The 23,970-nt window shown below is 37.5% G+C and overlaps 2 pseudogenes; one reads left to right on the forward strand and one right to left on the reverse strand.

The window, feature by feature from the left end:
* Positions 1-1,633: 1,633 nt before the first annotated feature.
* LOC118524530 (chloride intracellular channel protein 1-like) lies at positions 1,634-2,558 on the forward strand (annotated as a pseudogene).
* Positions 2,559-4,104: 1,546 nt separating this feature from the next.
* LOC118524524 (large ribosomal subunit protein uL6 pseudogene) lies at positions 4,105-14,861 on the reverse strand (annotated as a pseudogene).
* Positions 14,862-23,970: the final 9,109 nt, after the last annotated feature.

The following is a 23,970-nucleotide window of genomic DNA, read 5'->3' on the forward strand; positions in this document are numbered from 1 at the left end:
GTTAAAAAATAGATAAATCAAAAAACAAAAAATCCCTACATTGATATGAGTATGTCAAAGGGACAGAAGAGTAAATGGAAAGAGCTTTCAATTGTCAAAACTGAAGTGATTTGAACAACAAAATATAGTATAGGATTGTAACATATAGTATAAAATAAATATCCATGTGTCCATATTATACAAATAAATGATTGATTAAATTAATAATGGGGGAGAAGAGACAAATCTCCCATGCAGAAGAATTCCAAATAAGAATACAGTATGAGAAGGGAGGAATCAAAGAGTAACTTTACACTGGAGAAACATGACAAACACTACTCCAGCCAGGGGGTAAAGGGAAATATCAACAGTAATAAACCATGTTGATAGTATGTATCCTGATGATGTGATGAAAATGGTATTTTGCCTCTGTGATCTTCCTCCTACAAGTCCATATCCCTATTCTAACCATGGGAAAAGTATCAGACAAATTCCAACAGAAGGACATCCTATAATATATCTCCAGAATTCCTCAAAAATGTCACAGTCATAAACAAACAAACAAAAACAAGGAAAATCTGAGAAACTGTCACAGCCAAGAAGAGCCAAGTTTCCCTGATGTAACAATTGAGTGTAATGTAGTATTCCGGGTAGAATCCTGGAAAGAAAAGGACATTATATAAAAACTAAGGAAATCTGAATAAACTATATATTTTAGTCAATAATAATGCAGCAATACTAGTTTATTAATTGTAACAAACATATCATAACATATCATAAGGTGTTAATAATAGGGAGAATTGTGTGCAGGCAATATTTGGGAACTCTCTGTACTAACTGCTTACTTTTCCAGTAAATGTAAAACTGTTCTAAAAATTAAAATCTATAAAGAATACTATTTATAACAGCATCAGAAATATGAAGTCAGGGGCGCCTGGGTGGCTCAGGCGTTAAGCGTCTGCCTTCGGCTCAGGTCATCTCAGGGTCCTGAGATCGAACCCCCCATCGGGCTCCCTGCTCCACAGGAAGCCTGCTTCTCCCTCTCCCACTCCCCCTGCTTGTGTTCCCTCTCTCGCTGTGTCTCTCTCTCTTTCAAAAAAAAGGGGGGGGGGCACCTGGGTGGCTCAGTCGGTTAAGCGACTGCCTTTGGCTCAGGTCATGATCCCAGGGTCCTGGGATGGAGTCCCGCATCGGGCTCCCTGCTCAGCGGGAAGCCTGCTTCTCCCTCTCCCACTCCCCCTGCTTGTGTTCCCTCTCTCGCTGTGTCTCTCTCTGTCAAATAAATAAATAAAATCTTTTAAAAAAAAAAATCTTTAAAAAAAAGGTAATATGAAGTCATTAGGCTTAAATTTGACAAAACTTGTGAAAGACCTATACACTGATAACTACAAGGTGTTGTTTATTAACATTTTGAAGTTTTGAAATTTTAAAAGCAATCTTTAAAAACAAGAAATGGAGGGGTTGTGGTGTGGGGTCCGCTGGGCTGGTGGGGAAGCCGAGTCTCGCGTGAGCGGGTCTCCTGGGGCTTGGGCCGCGCTGAAGGAACAGCCCTGCGTCTGGGGGAGAGAATCCCGGCCGGTGAGACCCGCCTTCCCTGGCCCGGGCCCCTCCCAGTTCCACCAATGCGGGCCGCTTTCCGGTCCCCGTAGCACCGATGGCTGAAGAACAACTTCAGGTTGAATTGTTCGCGAAGGCTGGCAGGATGGGGCCAAGATTGGGAACTGCCCCTTCTCCCAGAGACTGTTCGTGGTACTCTGGCTCAAGGGAGTCACCGTCAACGTCACCATTGTTGACACCAAGAGGTGGACCGAGACAGTACAGAAGCTGAGCCCCGGGGGGCAGCTCCCGTTCCTGCTGTAGGGCACCGGCACCGAAGTGCACATGGACACCAACAAGACTGAGGAGTTTCCGGAGGCGGTGCTGCGCCCTCCCAGGTACCCCAAGCTGGCAGCTCTGAACCCTGAATCCCACACAGCTGGGCTGGACATATTTGCCAAATTTTCTGCTTACATCAAGAATTCAAACCCGGCACTCAAAGATAATGTGAAGAACGGGCTCCTGAAAGCCCGGAAAGTTTTAGACAATTACTTGACATCCCCCCTCCCAGAAGAAGTGGGTGAAACCAGTGCTGAAGATGAAGGCATCTCTCAGGGGAAGTTTCTGGATGGCAATGAGCTCATTCTGACTGACTGCAACCTGTTGCCAAAGCTCCACATAGTACAGGTGGTATGTAAGAAGTACAGGGGATTCGGGGCGCCTGGGTGGCTCAGTTGTTGGGCGTCTGCCTTCAGCTCAGGTTATGATCCCAAGATCCTGGGATCGAGCCCCACATCGGGCTCCCTGCTCGGTGGGGATTCTGCTTCTCCCTTTCCCTCTGCCTTCTGCTTGTGTTCCCTCTCTTGCTATGTCTCTCTCTGTCAAACAAATAAATAAAATCTTCAAAAAAAAAAAAGAAGTACAGGGGATTCTCCATCCCGGAGGTGTTCCGTGGTACTTGCAACTTGCCTATGCTTGGGAAGAGTCCAGATGATGAAGAGATGGAGCTGGCTCACGAGCAAGTGGCCAAGGCCTTCAAATAAGTCCATCCTGAGGCTCGAGGCTCCCTCTCCCCTCTCCATTTTCTCCATAAAGGTGCCAGCTGGTTTCCACGGGCTATCCAAGGGACACATTCCAAAATGGCCCATGGGCAGAGAATCCTGGAGCACTTTGTGCAGGGCTGGCTGGGGGGCTGAGGGGAAAGATGGGGAATCTAGGTAAGATTTTTATTGTGGGGTGGTGTGGGTAGGATAATGTATTTCAGTGATAAAATACAGAATGAAAAAAATAAAAACGAAATGGAGAGATACACTGAGAAAAGCAAAACGATGTTTTATGTTTATTTTAGGCAGTTTTCAAGTAATCAAATTTTATCTAAGACATAAGAATTGTTTTTCAAGCATCAGAATGAAATGGTGGGAGGTAAAGAGAATATTGATCTACATATAATTACTTTATGTTTGTGGATTATTTGTTCAATAAAGATGATTTTTAAAGCCTCTCTAAAAAGCTCTTAAAAATAGAAACAACAGATTGTGATTATTTTATTTTCCCAAGATATTAGTATTAATACTTTGTGGGACCTACCAAAAAAGTAACACCAATGGAGTGTTTGTCAAAAATATTTACTGGCAATATTTTAATGTTATGACTGACAGAGGTGACAGATAACAATTAAGTTTAATGTAACAGTTGGGGCAAACAGTACACTATCCAAAAAGCTTGAAAGGAAAGGATGAAAAATGAGATATCCATTGGGACTTTGAAAAGCTCTGATTTTTTTTTTTTTGGAATCCAGGAGGTCAAACAAATACGTGAAGCTTTGCATTTGGTCAGGAAAGACCTGAAAAGGCCTTAAGTTCTCACCTCTGGCTAACCTTGAGGTTCTTCATAAGCAGAAAGTGAAGGCTAAGGCAGAGTGGTAAACTATATAGCTGAAGTGTGTACCAACATGCACAAAGAGTCTCCTTGGTAAAGACTATAGATTTATTGGTTCCAGGCATCTAAGAACATCTCTGTCCAATTATTAGCTGACCACTAGGCTAACAAAGCAGAGACTTTAGCATACACATGCAACAAAATATACTGATTTTATAGCATTCATTCAGGAAACTCACTAAACACACACACAAACAACAACTAAAATAAGTAGCAACAACCAAAGCTCTGGAGAGATCTGGTTTTCAAAGTTGCCACATTATACTATTTAAAATGTCCAGTTTTCAACAAGACTTAAAAGACATGCAAAGAAACAAGAAAATGTGGCCCATTTATTGGGGGGAAATAATCAGTAAATACTGTCCCTGAGGATGCAGATATCGGACTTACCAGACAAAGATTTTAAATCAACTATTTAAAACATGTTCAAAAAGCTAAAGTATATCATGTCTAAAGAACAAGGAAAGTATAAGAATAATGTCTCATCAAGTAGTCAATAAAAAAAGATAGAAATTACAAGAAGGAACAAAATAGAAATTCTGGAGCTGAAAATTACAATAACTGAAATTAAAAATTTACTAGAGTAGTTCAAATTTAGATAGGAACTGTCAGAAGAAAGAATCTATGAACTTGGAGATAGGTCATTTGAGATTATCCAGTCTAAGAAACAGAGCGAAAAAAATGAAGAAAAATACAGAGCCTAAGAAACCTGTGAGACACCACCAAGCATACTGACATATGCATAGTGGGAGTTCGAGAAAGAGAGGAATATAAAGCTGGGCAGAAAGAATATTTAAAGAAGGAATGACCAAATTTACTGAAAAACATTGCACATGCAAGAAACTCAATGAACTACAGTTAAGAAACTCAAATAAGGCTGGTCAAGAGATAGTTATTTCAGTTGATTATTCACAGTCAGTTATAGATCAAATAGATCCTTTCCTAGACATATTATAATTGCACTGTGAAAGGCCAAAGACAAAGAGTCTTGATGTTATATATGAATCACATGGTAACCACAAACCCAAAACCTATAATAAATAAAGAGAAAGGAAGCCAAACATAACACTAGAGAAACTCATGACAAAGAAAGAAAGAGGGGCACCTGGATGGCTCAGTCGTTAAGCATTTGCCTTCGGCTCAGGTCATGATCCCAGGGTCCTGGGATCGAGTCCCACATCAGGCTCCCTGCTCCGCAGGAAGCCTGCTTCTCCCTCCCCCTCTCCCCCTGCTTGTGTTCCCTCTCTCACTGTGTCTCTCTCTGTCAAATAAATAAATAAAATCTTAAAAAAAAAAAAAAAAAGAGAGAGTAAGAGAAGAAGAAAGGAACAGAGAATTAAAAGAAAAACAACCAGAAAATAATTAACAAAATGGCAATGAGTATATATCTATCAATAATGTCTTTAAATGTAAATGGCCTAGATGCTCCAATCAAAAGACATAGGGTGACTGAATAGATAAACAAAACAAAACAAAACAAAAAAAACCACCAAGACCCATCTAAATGCTGCCTACAAGAGCTCTTACCTCTAGCCATCCAAGATGCTGAAAGGAAAGAAGGCTGGGGCAGACAGGGCCCCAACCCCCGCTATTGTGAAGAAGCCAGAGGCCAAGAAGGTGGTCAATCCCCGTTTGAGAAAAGGTCCAAGAATTTTGGCATTAGACAGGACATCCAGCCCAAAAGGGACCTCACCCACTTTGTCAAATGGTCCCACTACATCCAGCTGCAGCAGCAAAGGGCTATTCTCTATAAATATCTAAAACTGCTTCCCACAATTAACCGGTTCACCCAGGCCTTGGACTGCTAAACAGCTACTCACTGCTTAAGCTGTCCTACAAATACAGTCATACTGGACTAAGTATATGCTGTTAAATTTTCTCTACATAAAAGTAATAAAAAGTCCTCTTTCATCCAGTGTCAAATACATACATACATACATATGTACAAAGCAAGAGAAGAAGCAGATTGTTGGTCTGGACTCAGAAGAAAGCTGCTGGTGAAGGGGATGTCCCCACTGAGGGGCTGCCTGTCCTTGAGCCTGGGATTAATACTGTCATCACCCTAGTGGATGATGAGAAGTGTCAGCTTGCTCATGATGTGGATCCATTGAGCTAGTTGTCTTCCTGCCTGCCCTGTGTCGTAAGATTGGGGGCTCCCTATGCATTATCAATGGGAAGGCCAGGCTGGGATCTCTGATCCACAGGAAGACCTTCATCACTGTTACCTTCACACAGGTTAACTTGGAAGACAAAGGAGCTCTGGCTAAGCTGGTGAAATCTGTCAAGACCAATTACAATGACAGATATGATGAGATCCACTGTCACTGGGGAGGCAACCTCCTGGATCCAAAATCAGTGGATCACATTGCCAAGTTGGAAAAGGTAAAGGCTAAAGAACTGGCCACCATACTGGGCTAAGTATATGCTGTTAAATTTTCTCTACATAAAAGTAATAAAAAGTTCTCTTTCATCCAGTGTCAAATACATATATACATACATATGTACATACATACTGCCTACATGAGACTCACCTCAGACCTAAAGATACATGCAGACTGAAAGTGAAGGGATGAGAAAACATTCACCATGCAAATGGAAGCAAAGAAATAGCCAGTGTAACAATACTTATAGCAGACAAAATAGACTTTAAAACAACGACATTACATAATGATATAAGGATCAATCCAACAAGAGGAGATAGCAATTGTAAATATCTACATTGAGCGTACCCAACATCAGAGAACCTAAATACATAAAGCAAATATTAACAAACATGAAGAGAGAAATTAATGGTAATACAATAATAGTAGGGGATTTTAACATCGCACTTACATCAATAGATAGATCATCCAGACAGAAAATCAATAAGAAAACAATGTCTTTGAATGACATATTTGACCAGATAGGCATAACAGGACATAACAGACCAGATGGACATATACAGAACATTCCATCCAAAAACAACAGAATACACATTCTTTTTAAGTGCACATGGAACATTCTCCAGAATAGATCACATGTTAGGCCACAAAACAAGTCTCAATAAATTTAAGAGGATTGCAATCATACCATGCATCTTTTCCAACCACCACAATATGAAACTAGAAATCAATCATAAGAAAAAAACTGGAAGAAACACAAGCATGTAGAGACCAAACAACATGATACTAACCAACCAATAGGTCAATGAAGAAAATGAAGAAGAAATTAAAAAAAATACATGGAGACAAATGAAAACAAACCATAATGTCCAAAATCTTTGGGATGCAGTGAAAGCAGTTCTAAGAGGGAAATATACAGTGATATAGGCCTATCTCAATAAACAAGAAAAAGCTCAAAGAAACAATCTAAACCCCCCAAAAAATTTGAAAAAGAAGAACAAACAAAGCCCCTGGTGATTAGAAAGAAGGAAATACAGATCAGAGCAGAAATAATGACATAGAGATGAAGAAAAAGGAGGAGAAAGAGGAGAAAGAAAGAAAGAAAGAGAAGAAAGAAGGAAGGAAGAAAGAAAAAAGAAAGAAAGAAAGAAAAACAATTCTTTCTTTGAAAAGATAAACAAAATTGATAAACCCTTAGCCTTAGCCAGACTCATGAAATAAAAAAGAGGAAGGACCCAAATAAAACCAGAAATGAGCAAGAAAAAGTAACAAGTGACACCACAGTATTACAAAGGATTATGAGACTGCTATGAAAAATTATATGCCAACAAACTGGACAACCTAGAAGAAATGGATAGATTCCTAGAAACATACAATCTTCCAAAACTGAATCAGGAATAAGTAAAAAATCTGAACAGACCAATTACCAGTAACAAAATTGAATCAATAATTGATTGACTATTGGGGCACCTGGCTGGCTCAGTCAGAAAAGCATGCTTTTCCACGATCTTGGGGTCATGAGTTTGAGCCCCACATTGGATGTAGGATTACTTAAATAAATAAATAAATCTAAAAACAATCAATTAACTATCAACAAAATAAAATCCAGGACGAGATGGATTCACAGGTGAATTCTACCAAACATTTCGAGAAGAGTTAATACTTATTCTCTTCAAACTATTCCAAAAAACAGAAGAGGAAGAAAAGCTTCCAAATACATTCTACAAGGCCAGCATAGCCTTCATACCAAAACCAGATGAAGACACCACACACACACAAAAGAAAGCTATAGGCCAATATCCCTGATGAACATAGATGAACATAGTCCTCAATAATCAGCAAATTGCATTCAACAACACATTAAAAGAATCATTCATCATGATCAACTGGGAATTATACCAGGGATGCAAGAACAGTTCAGTATTCACAAATCAGTCAACATGATATATATAGCACATCAACAAAACAAAGGATAAAAATCAAATTATCATCTCAATAGATACAGAAAAGGCATTCGACAAAATTCAACATCCACTCATGATAAAAATTCTCAACAAGGTGAATTTAGAGGGAATACACCTCAACATAATAAAGGCCATATGTGAAAAATCCATAGTTAACATCATACTTAATGGTGAAAAACTGAGAGCTTTCCCTCTAAGATCAGGTACAAGACAAGCATATCTATTCTCACCACTTTTATTCAACATAGTACTGGAAGTCCTAGCCACAGCAATCAAAGAAGAAGAAGAAATAAGAGCCATTCATATTGGTAAGGAAAAAGTTAAAATGTTACTATTTGCAGATGAAATAATATTATACACAAAAAACTCTAATGACTCACCAAAAAGCAGAAGTAACAAATGAATTCAGTAAAGCTCCAGGATATAAAATTAATACCCATAAATCAGTAGTGTTTCTGTACACTAATAATTTGAAGTAACAGAGAAATTAAGAAAACAATGCCATTTACAATCTCACCAAAAGAATAAAATACCTAGGAATAAACTTAACCAAGGATGTGAAAGATCTGTACTTTGAAAACTATAAAATATTGATAAAGGAATTAAAGATTACACGAACAAATGGAAAGATATTCCATGTTCATGGATTGAAAGAAGTAATATTGTTAAAATATCCACACTACCCAAAGCAATCTACAGATTCAATGCAATCCCTATCAAAATAGCAACAGCATTTTTCACAGAACTAGGACAAATAATACTAAAATTTGTATGGGACCAGAAAAGACCCTGAATATTCAAAGCAATTTTGAGAAAGAAGAACAAAGCCGGAGGTATCACAATTCCATATTTCAAGATATACTACAAAGCTGTAATAATCAAAACAGTATGGTATGGACACAAAAAAATAGACACATAGATCAATAGAACAGAATAGAGCCTAGAAATAAACCCATACTTAATGGTCAATTAATCTATGACAAAGGAGGCAAGAATATACAATGGGGAAAAGGCAGCCTAGTCAATAAGTGGTGTGGGGAAAACTGGACAGCTACCTGCAAAAAAATAAAACTGGACCACTTTCTCACACCAAAATACACAAACTACAAAAAACAAAACAAAACAAAAAACCTCGAAATAAATTAAAGACCTAACTGTGAGACCTGAAACCATAAAATTCCTAGAAAAACGTATAGGCAGCTATAGAGACATTTTTCTAGACATCTAAGGCAAGGGAATCAAAAGTAATATTAAACTATTGGGACTACCTCAAAATAAAAAGCTTTTGTACAATGAAAGAAACTATCAACAAAACAAAAAGACAACGTACTGAATGGGAGAAGATATTTACAAATGGCATATCCAATAAGGGGCTAATATCCCTATATAAAGAACTTACACAACTCAACAACAAAAAGCCAAATAATCCAATTAAAAATGGGCAGAGAACCTGAATAGACATTTTCCCAAAGAAGACATACAGATGGCCAATAGACACATGAAAAGATGCTCACCATCATTCATCATCAGGAAAATGCAAATTAAAACCACAATTAGTTATCACTTTAGCCCTGTCAGAATGGCTAAAATAAAAAAGACGAGAAATAACAAGTGTTGGGACTGATGTGGAGAAAAAGGAACCCTCATGCACTGTTGCTGGGAATGTAAACTGGTACAGCCATTGTGGAAAACAGTATGGAGCTTCCTCAAAAAATTAAAAGAAGAACTACTGTATAATCCAATAATTTCATTACTGGTTATTTACCCAAAGAAAACAAAAACACTAATTTGAAAAGATATATGCCCTCCTATGTTTATTGCAAAATTATTTACAATAGCCAAGATATAAAAGCAATCCAAGTGTCCATCAATAAATGAATGAACAAAGAAGATGTGGTATATATGTAAAATGGAATATTACTCAGCCATAATAAGAATGAAATTTTGCCATTTGTAACAACATGGATAGACGAAGAGGGTATAATGCTTAGTGAAATAAGTCAGTCAGAGAAAGACAAATACTATATGATTTCCCTCATATGTGGAATTTAAGGAACAAAACAAACAAAGCAAGAGACAAAAAAAACAGACTCTTAAATACAGAAAACAAACTGGTGGTTGCCAGAGAAGAAGGGGTAAAGAAGAATAGGTGAAGGGGATTAAGAGTACATTTATCGTGATGAGCACTGAGTAATGTATAGAATTGCTAAATCACTGTATTGTATACCTGAAACTAATATAACACTGAATGTTAACTATACTTCAGTTAAAAAGTGTAGAACACAGGCAGTAATTCCTCTGACTTCAGCCATAGAAACATTTTTCTAAATATGTCTCCTCAGGGGGTGCCTGGGTGGCTCAGTTGGTTAAGCGACTGCCTTCAACTCAGGTCATGATCCCAGAGTCCTGGGATCGAGTCCCACATCGGGTTCTCCCTCTGACCCTCTCCCCATTCATGCTCTCTCTCACTCTCTCTCTCTCAAATAAATAAATAAAATCTTAAAATAAAATAAAATAAAATAAAATAAAATAAAATAAAATAAATATGTCTCCTCACATAAGGGAAACAAAAGCAAAAATAAACAAGTGGGACTACATTAAAATAAAAGCTTTTGCACAGTGAAGGAAACTATCAACAAAACAAAAAGGCAACCTACTGAATGGAAGAAGATATTTGCAAATGATATATTTGATAAGGGGTTAATATCCAAAATATATAAAGAATTTATACAACTCAACATGAAAAAACCCAAACAATCCAATTTTTAAAAATAGGCAGAAAACCTGACTAGACATTTTTCCAAAGAAGACATATAGATGGCCAATAGACACATCAATAGTCATCAGGGAAGGGGCGCCTGGGTGGCTCAGTTGGTTAAGCGACTGCCTTCGGCTCAGGTCATGATCCTGGAGTCCCAGGATCGAGTCCCGCATCGGACTCCCTGCTCAGCAGGGAGTCTGCTTCTCCCTCTGATCCTCCCCCCTCTCATGCTCTCCCTCTCTGTCTCATTCTCTCTCCCAAATAAATAAATAAAATCTTTTTAAAAAATAAAAAGAATAGTCATCAGGGAAATGCAAATCAAAATTACAATGAGATATCTCCTCACACTATCAGAATGGCTAAAATAAGAAAGACAAGAAATAAAAAATGTTGGCAAAGATGTGGAGAAAAAGGAACCCTTGTGTGCTCTTGGTGGGAATGTAAATTGGTACAGCCATCGTGGAGACAATATGGAGATCCATCAAAAAATTAAATAGAGAAATACAATATGATCCAATAATTTCACTGTTGGGTATTTACTCAGAGAAAATGAAAACACTAATTTGAAAAGATGTATGCACCTCTATGTTCATTGCAGCATTATTTCCAATAGCCAAGATATGGAAGCAACTTAAGTGTCCATTGATAGATGAATGGAGAATAAAGATTGGTATGCATATACAATAGAATATTACACAGCCATAAGAAAAGAATGAGAGCTTGCCATTTGGGATAGCATGGATAGACATAGAGAGTATTATGCTAAGCAAAATAAATCAGACTGAGAAGACAAATGTCATATGATTTCACTCATATGTGGAATATAAAAAGAACAAAACAAATGAATAAACACACAAATGGAAAACAGAATTAAACCTATAAATACAGAGAACAAACTGATGGTTGCCAGAGAGAAGGGGTTTGGGGTATAGGCAAAATGGATGAAGTGAAGGGGATGGGAGATACAAGCTTCCAGTTATGGAATGAATAAGTCACAGGAATAAATGGCACATCATAGGGAGTATGGTCAGTGATATTTTAATAGGATCATGTAAGAGATGGTAGCTACATTTGTGGTGAGAATAGCATAACATATAGAGAAGTTGAATCACTATGTTGTACATCGTGTGTCAACTATATTCAAATTAAAAATTTTTAATAAAATTCTCCAAAAATGAAAAAAAAGAATCTTGAAAATAGCAAGAGAAGCAAATCATCATGTACATGTGATCCTCAATAATATCAATGGCTGATTTCTCATCAGAAACCATGGAAACCAGAAGGCAGTGGGATGACATATTCATAGCAGTAAGATTTTTAAAAAATTGTCTACTGCCGAGCAGTTTTCCAATGTAGTTACATAATTTTACATTCCCACCATCAGTTTATTAGAGTTGTGGTTTCTCCACGATCTTGCCATCCTGGTATATAGTCAGTCCTTTTCATTTTTGTTGGCCATTATACTGCATGTATAATGGTATCCCATTGTGATTTTAATTTGTATTTTCTTAATGACTGATGATGTTGGGCATCTTTTCAAGTGCTAATTTGATCCATAGATCTTCTTTGGTGAAGTGTCTTCACATCTTTTGCCCAATTTGTCATTAGTTTTCTTATTATTTAGTTTTGAGTGTTCTTTATGTATCCTGTATACAAGTCCATTATCAGATGTGTGATTTGTAATATATTCTTCCCATCTCTTTTTTTATTGAGATATAATTAACATATAACATTATATTAGTTTCAGGTATACATATATTTCTATATATTGCAAAATGATCACCACAATAAGTCTATTATCTGTCACCATACATAGTTACAAATTTTTTCTTGTGATGAGAACTTTTAAGACTACTTTCCTAGCAACTTTTAAATATGCAAAACAGTATTATTAACTATAGTCACCATGCCGTACATTACATCTCCATGACTTCATCAGAAACCATGGAAACCAGAAGGCAGTGGGATGACATATTCATAGCAGTAAGATTTTAAAAAATTGTCTGGAAGTGTTTACATTTTGACCACCTTCACCCATTTCACCTATCCTCTACCTCCTTCTCTGGCAACCACCAATCTGTTCTCTGTTTCTATGAACTTGGATTTTGTTTTGTTTTGTTTTGGGGGGGTTTTGGGGGATTTTTTTGTTTTTGTTTTTGTCTTAGATTTCACATGTGAGATCATGCAGTATTTGTCTTTGCCTGACTTATTTCACTTAGCATAATGCCCTCAATATCCATCCATGTTGTCACAAATGGCAAGATTTCCTTCTTTTTTTATGACTGAATAATGTTCTATTGCATACATATAGCACATCTTCTTTATCCATTGATCCATCAATGGACAATTAGGTTGTTTCCGTGTCTTGGTTATTGTAAATAATGCTGCAGTGAACATGAAGATGCAGATATTTTTCTTTTTTCTTTTAAGATTTTATTTATTTATTTGACAGAGAGAGAGAGACAGCGAGAGAGGGAACACAAACAGGAGGAGTGGGAGAGGGAGAAGCAGGCTTCCCGCTGAGCAGGGAGCCCGATGCGGGGCTCGATCCCAGGACCCTGGGACCATGACCTGAGCCGAAGGCAGACGCTTAACGACTGAACCACCCAGGTGCCCCTGCAGATATTTTTTCAAGATAGTGTTCTCATTTTCTTCAGATAAATAACCAGAAGTGGAATTGGTGGATCTTCTAACTTTTGGAGGAACATCTATACTGTTATCCCCAGTGACTGTATCAATGTACATTCCCACCAACAGTGCAGGAGGGTTCCTCTTTCTTTACATCCTTGACAACACTTGTTATTTCTTGTCTCTTTGATAATAGCCATTCTAACAGATGTGAGGTGATATCTCACTGTGGTTTTGGTTTGCATTTTCCTGATGATTAATGATGTTAAGCACCTTTTCATGTACCTGTTGGCCATCTGTATGTCTTCTTTGGGAAAATGTCTATTCAGGTCCTCTGCCCATTTTTAATTGGATTATTTTGGCTTTTTGTTGTTGAGTTGTGGAAGTTCTTTTTTTGTTGCGACCTGAGTGGGAAAAACTCACTTCTGAGTTTCTCCTTTACTGTCACACTACTACACACTAATAACACTTCTGACACTAGATACGGTTTTTCCCCCAAACCAAGCAATTCCACGGCACCAGCTGAGTGTTCTACAATTTAAAACAATTCTGACACTCTCTACATAGAGGTAGCATCAGATCCCACAAGTTAAGGGCCTACAAGACTGCCCCCCACTAAAGATGCCAACATCAAGCCCGGGTTTTAACCCATGTTTTTGACTGATCAGCTATAAATCAGAGGTTCTTGTGAGCCCTTCCTCAGGTTCAGTTAAGTTGCTAGAGCAGCTCACAGAACTTAGGAAAACAGTTTGCTTACCGTTTACCAATTTATTATAAAAGGATATGATAAAGCATACAGATGAACATTCAGAGATGTGTAGACGTGTATATGGGAAGGGGCACAGAGCTTCCATGCCTTCTCCAGGTACACTACTCTCCTAGCACCTTCACATGCCCACCAACCTGGAGGCACCCCAAACCCCACTGGAATTTTTATGGAGGCTTCATCACATAGGCATGATCAATCTTTTACTCCATTTCCAGCCCCTCCCCTCTCCCTAGAGAATGAGGAGTGGAGCTGAAAATTCCAAGCTCCTTATCATGGCTTGATCTTTCTTGTGACCAGCCCCCATCCAGGAGCCTACCAAGTCACCTCATTAGAACAAAAGACACTGCTATCTCCCAGGAAATCCAAGAGAAACAGACACCATCCAAAATTTTCTGGTATCCTTATTTTTAACTGTTGTGGCTTGCTGAATAAAAGCAGCTGAATTTGATACAAGTTTAATGTCATTTCCTTCAAGAATTAACTCCTCTTTCTGGGCTCGAAATACTGAACAAGCAATGCCTGGCCTCATCTGAACCCTGAGGATATATTTTTCACCCAGGAATTTTTGGATTTCAACAAGAGAACCATTCTCCTGAATAACAACGTTGATGGGGAAGTGAGCATTCACAGACCACATCTTGAACCAGAAGCCCAGCCCTTGACCATGTTCTGTACATGACTACAGATGGTGTGAACAGTAATCAGTTCATTCTATTTCCCTACCACTTGTCAATTCTGAACCTCTTCTTTTTCTTTCCCAGGAGACTGAGTTCCACACTGATGTCATTGAAGTCCCTTCATAGGGTTCCTCTGGGGCCCTTCACAATACTAGTGCATCCCTTCAAAGTGAGGTCAATGACATTTTCTGGAATGTCAACAGTCTGATTGCTGAGAATGGTCTTCATTCTCACAGTAGATGTGGCAAAAGCCCACTAATTTTCTTTAACAACAAGATGAAGTCAACTGAAGACTTCTTGCCATTCCCCCCAACTCCAATCAGTAACATTCCAACACACAGCCAACCTCTGAGCCCAAAATACTCCCCAAATTCATCATGAAATCTGGCTGCAGTGTAGTTCACAAGTCCCTCTGGCTCCAGACATCACTGGCTGGTCTCCTGAGCTCATCCACACCACCATACCATTCCTTTCTGTGCCTTGCATTCATTGTACATTTCTATTCCATTCTTTCTGGAACTTTGTGTGTTGCTTCTTTCTATGCTCAATTCCCCTTTCCAACTTCCTCCATTCTTTTACTTCTTCACTATTGTTTCTGGTCTCACAACTTCCATGAGATTTGATCTTCAAAAGTCATCAATGATTTCCCAATATCAAAACCCAATGGCTTCTTTTAAATTCAGTTCCTATGTTCATCCTCAGACATAACCTTTGTTATCAGTTTAGTACTATCTTTCCAAACTCCTTAAAATGCACTTGTATACATGTGCATATAAAAATGCACTTATAAAAATGCACAGTATATTTTATGGCTTTTCTTAAAAACCTCACTGAGATTAAGCTGTTCCTATTGCTTTGTAATTTGCTTTTTCACTTAGAAAAATATGTCCTAGAGATTTCTCCATGCCACACATTCAGCTTCATTTTATTTTTTTTATTCACTGCATAGTATTCCATGGTATGTATTAATAGCATAGTTTGACAATGTTATTCCATATTATTCTTCTACTGATGGACATTTAGACTGTTCAAATTTTTTCTAATATTTTAAACAATAATGCAGTGACCTTATGCACAGGGGAAAATGACCTTATGCACATAACCACCTTATGCACAGGGGGAAAATGTTGCTGTATTGAATAATTACTAGGTTGAAAGCTATAGAAATTTTTAACTGATAGAAATTGTCAAATTGCCCTTCAAAATGCTGTGATAATTTACATTTCTCCCAAGAGTATAAAAGAGGACATATTTCCTTACATGTACTTTAATAATAAACATGATAAATATTTTTTATTGTTGCTAAACTGATGGGCAAAATCATTTATTATTTAAATGTGCATTTCCTTGATTATGTTGCTTTTGAGCAGCATTTCATATGTTTGCTAGCTATTTGCTTTTTTTCTTCAGAAAATTTCCTATTCAAATCTTTGGTATATTTTTCCATTGAGTTGTCTTCTTCTCGATGATTTGTATAAGTATTTGCATATTCTACATATTTATCTATTGTCAGTAATATATATGTTGTAAATATTTTCTTCTGATCTCATACTTCTTTTACATTGTTTACAGCATCCTTGGTTGTTCAGATGTTTTTAGTTTACATACAATTTAAATGTGCCAGTCTTTTCCTGGTTTCTGTGATTTGCTTAAGCCCTTTCCAGCCCCAAGACCATAAAAAAATATTTTTTGTAATTCTTTCATAGTTGAGTTTGGTGTTAGCTTATTTTTTAGGTGTTAGCTTATTAACCTATCTTAAATTTGTTATTGTGGGTATGATATGAAGTATAAATCCAATTTATTTTTTAAATCCAAATGGACGGGTATGGCAGAAAATGCTAGATGCTCAGCAAACCATTTCTTCTTTTTTCTTGGACATACATTAATCTATCTTTCTAAGCCTTTGCAGTTAAGTGTGGCCATGTGACTAAGCTCAAGGGAACAAATGTGGCAGAGATTATGGACCCTGTTTCAGGCTGGTCTATGAAAATTTCCCACACTCATCCTTGATTGTCTTTCCCCTCGTGGCTGAGGCAGCCAAGCATGCACCCTTGGAAACTATGTTTTGAAAAAAGAAACATCCTAAGATGGGGAAAGTCTTGATCCCTGAATCACTGCTTGGAGGAAGACCACTGCCAATCAGGAACACCCATTGTAGACTTTAAGTAACAGAGTAATCTTTCATATTATTAAACCACTGAGGTTACAGCAGCAAATATTACCTTCACTAATCTTAGAGCCAATTTTCCCAGTACTATTTACTGAAAAATTTGTCCCTTCACTAGTGAATTTTACCTTTACTGTACAATAGTATTGCAGTTAAGAGTACAGCCGTGGCATTGTTTTGTGCACATGGGCCTTGTAAGTAATCTAAGTTTCCCCATAAGTAAAATGGGGTCAATGAGAGTATGGGTACATAGTGAGGTCTCAATAAATGTTAGTAGTTTTTGAAGTTATAATTGTTATATGCTAAATCCCATTAAGCATGTGTCTATTCCACTCTATGATATATTTGTCCATTCCTTGTTTGTTTATTTGTGCCCTATGTCTTTCCTTGGGATTAAACTTTCATTTTGCTGGACTTAGTACTACCCCTAGACCTGGGCAACTGGGCCTCTGTCGTGGGCCCCAAGGCTTATAGGGCTCTGCTCTGGCCTTCCTCCAGGCTGGTGAAGAGTGGGTGAAGTGTATAAAGAGTCCATTAGGACTACACAGACCCCATGCCTATACCCTCAAGATCATGTTCTAAGTACCTGGGATTTCAGAATTTCCTGCCCACATGGCCCCACTTCCAGGACCTGTGCAGGCCTCTTCCTTACCTCTAGTTAAATCACACATCTAACTAGACCTGAGGGCTGGCAAGGTGGAAGCTACTTAAGGCAAGGTAGGATGGAACTTGGACTTGCAGGTTAAGGTTCTACATGCATGATGTGGTTTCCCCTGCAGAAAAAGATGGAGCTCGTGGTAGGAAGAAAGAGACAGAGATGTCACAATTTGGACATCTTCATCTGTACTCCTGCCTAAGCTCTGCAAAGGTTAAGGGAGCACTTGACTGGATTATATCCTCTGGAATATTTTTTTCAGTGAGCAACTGTGGGAGGGAAATTTCTGAGTCCTCACATTAAACAAGGCTTATTTTTGTCATTCCATTGGATTGCTAATTTAGCCGGGACTAGATATTCGTCTATCTATATATATTTTTTAAAATCAAGCTTTGAAAATATTGCTTTAGTATTTTTCAGTATTTAATTTTATTGATGAAAGGTGCAATGCAAACTGATTCTTACCCCTCCCCACTCCCCAGAAGGTTTTTTGAATTTTCCCTTTATTCTTCATATTCTGAAAATTCGCCATGAATTTATATACCTTGCTCTTCACTTGTGGACATTTTAAATCTGGAGATTCTTGCCTTTTTTGTGCCAGAAATTTTTAAATTCACTCTGGATATTGCCATTCTCATTTTCATGAATGCCAATTATAAAATTTTGACCTCCCAGACTGATTCAATTTTTCTCTCCCTCTGTTGTCAATGAGGGACATGAAGAACAAGTCATGCCCTTGACTAATGTATACCACAAAGTCTTTCTATATCTTTGCAACCAAATTGATATGTGTACCAGTTAGCTATAGCCTCATAACAAATAACTACAAAACCTCAGGGACATTAAGAAAAAAAAACATTCCTCATGCATCTGCAGGTTGATTGGGAGCTATGCCCTTGGCTGAGGCAGTTCAGATATACAAGTTACTCATCCTCCTGGGACTAGATGGCTAGCCCCGGTATGCCTTCCTGGGGACGCTGGAAGCACAAGAGTATATAGGCCTAATGGTGTATTCATGGCAGGTTGCTTCACTTCTGCTAACATCCCATTGGCCAAAGCGAGACAATGGCAGGACACAGGGTAGGAAATTACACTCTGGTGCTGTGTGACAGGACACTGCAAAGTTACATGGCTGAACATGTGGTTATAGGGAAGGGTGAAGAATCAGGCCATTAGCGTCATCATAGTCTGAGTGCATAAGTGCCTTCCTATGGTACCCACGTGGTCAGCTCCAGGGCCACATGCTGAAAAATGCGGATGGAAATGTTCTCCAGTACACAGTTGCAACTTTGTACCTACGCAGGCCCTGCTATGTGACTTAAACCCACAAAAGACCTTTTGTAACAAAAGGACTACAATGTCATAAATACAATGGTTTTGTAAATTTGGTACTCGTGTAAATGGCATAGAAAAGATAGTCATACCCTCATGGGAGCACAGTAATATTCTTCTTGGTCGACTGGGTAACATGAGTAACCAGATATAAATCATTGTTAGCAGCCTAATAATACTGGGGATAACCTGATAAACCTCCTCAACTCGTGATTGCCACATTCATAGTAATATAGAAACAAGAGGGATCCAGAATTGTCACACAAGATGGTTGAGAGGGACAGTCCTATTGGAAAACAGTGCCAAGAGACTTGCCTTAATGCCATGTCTCATAGCAAGCATGATGTTTTTATGTAAAATAATGTATATTACATATCAATACAAAATAGCAAACACTTTTACAAAATTTGCACAAGATTGAGGCAGTTTCCATTATTCATGCAGATGGATTTTACTATTATTACTTACCTCTGGAATTGTTTTTGTTGACATAGGTGGTGATTTGGGGGATCTTCTAAGCACTCCTCAACCCTCCCCCCCCCCATCAGCAAGCATAGCACACTGGGCAGTTTTACCATTCTGCCTAGTATTGATAGTGACTGAGTTACTACTGTGAGGTACTCATATTGACTCTCTTATGATCCATAAAAGACATAAATTTCATTATTTTAGACCCACAATGATTTAACTGTCAGCTTGATTTGGAATCAAGTTCAAAAATGGGATATGTAATAATACATATTATTATAAGTAATAATATAATTTGGCAGGGAGCCTGGCTGGCTCAGTTGGTAGCGTGCTGGATGTTGATCTCAGGGTCATGAGTTCAAGCCCCATGTTGGGATAGAGATTACATAGAAAAATAAAATCTTTAAAAAATTATATAATTTGTCTTGTTGGAATAAAATCCAAAATAGACTAAATTGAAGCAGTTTAATTAAATAGCTGATTAATAATACGTTCAACAAGCACTTAAATCTTGTAAGAAGTCATTGAGCTGACTCTTGGGATGGCTTCCTTCTTCATTACGCTTAAGATCTGTAGGTATGTTGGGGGCTTATACCAAAGGTAGTCAGTACATTTTGTATCTATGGAAAGTTTCTGCTGTGGTATTTCATCTTAATTATTGTCATTAAATTAAGGCAAGTAAGGACAAATACATCTTTAGTTTAAGTTGTATTTCTCCTTACTTCTGGTGTCAGAGATTAATTCTGAAGAATGGTGTCAGTACAGTTATTGTTGATATTCTTTTTTATGCTTTTTATTCAGATCTGATTCTGGATTTATAGGAAAGATGAAAAACAGCACAGAGAGTTTTCATATATCCCTCACTCAGCTCCTTCTAATGTATAATCACAGACAATGATCAAAACCAGAAAATTAACATTAGTACAATGTTAATTTAGTACAATGTTACTACAACTGTAGCAAACTACAGTTCTTATTCACATTTCACCAATTTGTGGTGCCTGGCTGGCTTGGTCAGTAGAATATGTGGCTTTTAATCTCAAGGTCGTGAGCTTGAGCCCCATGTTGGGGATAGAGATTACTTACATAAATAAACTTAAACAATTTTTTCACCAATTTTTTTCAGTAATGCCTTTTTTTTCTTCCAAGATCCTATCTGGGATCTCATAGAACATTAAGTTATCATTCATCCTTACTTCCCTCTAGCCAATAATAGTTCTTCAGTGTTCCTCTGTCTTTCATGATCTTGACAGTTTGAAAAAAAAATTGATTAGTTATTTAGTTGGACATCCCTCAACTTGGATTTGTGACTGGCTTCTTTCACTAAGCATTTTTTAAATGTTTATCTGTGTTGTAGTGTAAATCAGTAGTTTGTTCCTTTTTATGGCTGAATAATATTCTATTCCATGGCTATATTTTATGTGTGTGTATATGTATATACACACACCACATTTTGTTTATCCATTCATCAGTTCACAGACATTTGGGTTGTTTCCATTTTTTGGCTATTATGAAGAGTGGTGCTATAAACATTCATGTACAAGTTTTTATGTGGGTGTATGTTTTTATTTCTTTTGGATAATACCTAGGAATGGAATTGCTGGGTCATATGGCAACTACATGTTTAACTTTTTGAAGAACTGCTAAATTGTTTTCTATTTTTTTAATATAGATTTTATTTATTTATTTGACAGAGAGAGACACAGCGAGAGAGGAAACACAAGCGGGGGGGCGTGGGAGAGGGAGAAGCAGGCTTCCTGCGGAGCAGAGAGCCTGATGCGGGGCTCGATCCCAGGACCCTGGGATCATGATCTGAGCCGAAGGCAGATGCTTAATGACTGAGCTACCCAGGTGTCCCCTAAATTGTTTTCTAAAGCTACCACACCATTTTACATTCCCACCGCAGTGCATAAGGATTCCATTTTTTTCAGCAACACTTGCTTTTATCTGTCTTTTTCATTATGGACATTATGTCCCATAATTTTGAAGAGTTCTGTATATTTTTAAATATTAGTCTTTTGTTTATGGTATATTTTCTGAATATTTTCTCCCTGGTTGTCAATTGTCTCTTGACTTGGTTCATGGAATTTTTGTCAAACAAATTTATTAGAAATTAGTGATTTGAGATGTCACCTTTGTTACACACTGTTTCCATATGTACTTGGGTCTAATTCTAACTTTCTGTTGTATTCCACTGGTCCACTTGCCCATTCATACACCAGTACCACACTGTTTTGATTATAATGACTTTTATGTATTAAAACCTAGTAAAGCTAGTCCCAAACAGCTTTTCTTTTTCAATGTTTTCTTGGCTATTCCTGCGTGTTTGTTTTTCTATATGAACTTTAGTATCAACTTGTCTGACTGTATAAAATGGTTTGCTGATAGTTTTTTTGGGACTGCATTAACTTTACAAATTAACTTAGGGAGAACTTACATCTTTAAAATGTTCAGTCATCCTATCCAGCCTATTTTATTGTCCTTCGGTAGTGCTTTAAGATTTTCCTCATATAGCTCTTATACATTTGTTGTTAAATTTAATTCTAAGTACTTAATCTTGTTTGTTGCTATAGTAAACAGTGTTGTCTCTAACATTGTCTTATGTTTATTGTTTGTGTATATGAAGGCTATTGATTTTTATGTTAATGTTATATCCTACTACTTCACTGAATTCTTTTATTGTTTAACTTAAATTTATCATTGATTTTCCTGGGGTTTCCAGGTATAGAATAATATCATCTGCAAATATAAATAGTTTTACTTCTTCTTTATCCATTCTAATGCCCCTAGTTGATTTATCTTATCTAATTGTATTAGTTAATACCTCTAGTACAGTGTTGGATAGCAGTGGATAATGTGCATTCTTGTCCTGTTTCCAGTCCTAAAAGCATTGCTGGTAGCATTTGACTATGAAATAAGAAATTAGCTTTAGGAGCATGTGTGTGTGTGTGTGTGTGTGTGTGTGTGTTAAGAAAGTATTCTTTAACAAAAATACTAATTCAAAGGTATACATGCACCCAATGTTTTTATAGCAGCATTATCTACAATAGCCAAATTATGAAAATAGCCCACGTGTCCATCAATTGATGAATGGATGAAGAAAATATAGTATATATTAAAATAGAATATTATTTTTTAAAGATTTTATTTATTTATTTGACAGAGAGAGACACAGCGAGAGAGGGAACACAAGCAGGGGGAGTGGGAGAGGGAGAAGCAGGCCTCCCGCCAAGCAGGGAGCCTGATGTAGGACTCGGTTCCAGGACCCTGGGATCATGACCTGAGCTGAAGGCAGACGCCCAACGACTGAGCCACCCAGGTGCCCCTTAAAATAGAATATTATTGAGCCATCAAAAAGAATGAAATCTTGCCATTTGCAATGACATGGATGGAGCTAGAGAGTATTATGCTAAAAGAAATAAATCAGTCAGAGAAAGATGAATACCTTATGATTTTAGTCAGTTGTGGAATTTAAGATACAAAACAAATGAGCAAAGGGAAAAAAAGAGAGCGAGAGGCAAACCAAGAAACAAACTCTTAAGTATAGAAAACAAACTGATGGTTCCCAGAAGGGAGATGGGTGGGAGGATGGGTTAAATGGGCGATGGGCGATAAAGAATTAAATGGGCACTTGTGATGAGCACTGGGTATGGTATGGAAGTGTTGAATCACTATATTGTGCACCTGAAACTAATAATACCCTGTATGTTAAATAACTGGAATTTAAATAAAAACTTTTTTTAAAAATATTTTTTAATTCCTATATTCCTGAGTGTTTTTATGATGAATAGGTATTGATTTATTCAAAGGCCTTCTCAACTTCGATACAGATATAATATGATCTTTTTCTTAATTTATTATTGTGGTATGATATTAATTAATTTCCGAATATTAAACCAGATTTGCATTTCTGCAATAAATCCCACTTGGTCTGGATGTTTTATTTTCTTAATGTGGCATTGAATTTTTTTGCTAATATTTTAATTAAAATTTTTGTATCAATATTCATGAATTATATTGGCCAATAGTTTTCTTTCTCTGTACTGTGTCTAGTTTAGATATCAGTATTATGTTTGCTTCATAAAAGAAATTAGAAAGTTTTCCTTCCTTCTTAATGTCCTATATTAATGGTTTGGTAGAATTTTCCTGTAAAATCATTTGGGCCTGGTGCTTTCTCTTGGGGGTAGTTACTTAATAATTTTCTGTCTTCTCTATGGAGATTGGTCTTTTAAAACTTTCTAATTCTAATGGGTCCAATTTTGCCAATCTGAATTTCCCTAGGAAATAATCAATGTCTTTACCATTTGTATGGAAGTCTTATATGATTACAAGTTTTTTCTTGTCTTAGTGGTTATTTTCCCTTGATATTCATTTAAAGTGTGTTTTCTTTTCTTTTTTCTTCTTTTCTTTTTATTTATTTGTCAGAGAGAGAGCACAAGCAGGGGGTGCAGCAGGCAAAGGGAGAGGGAGAAGCAGGCTCCCCATTGAGCAGGGAGCCCAATGTGGGGCTCGATCCCAGGACCCTGGGATCACGACCTGAGCCGAAGGCAGGCACTCAATCGACTGAGCCACCCAGGAGTCCCTAAAGTGTGTTTTAAAAGAAACCCAGTATGGGGCGCCTGGGTGGCTCAGTCAGTTAAGCGTCTGACTCTTGATTTCAGCTCTGGTCATGATCTCAGGGTCATGGGATTGAGCCCACATTGAGCTCTGCATTC

The sequence above is a fragment of the Halichoerus grypus genome, chromosome 14 (assembly GCF_964656455.1).
Source record: "Halichoerus grypus chromosome 14, mHalGry1.hap1.1, whole genome shotgun sequence".
NCBI classification, from domain to species: Eukaryota; Metazoa; Chordata; class Mammalia; order Carnivora; family Phocidae; genus Halichoerus; species Halichoerus grypus.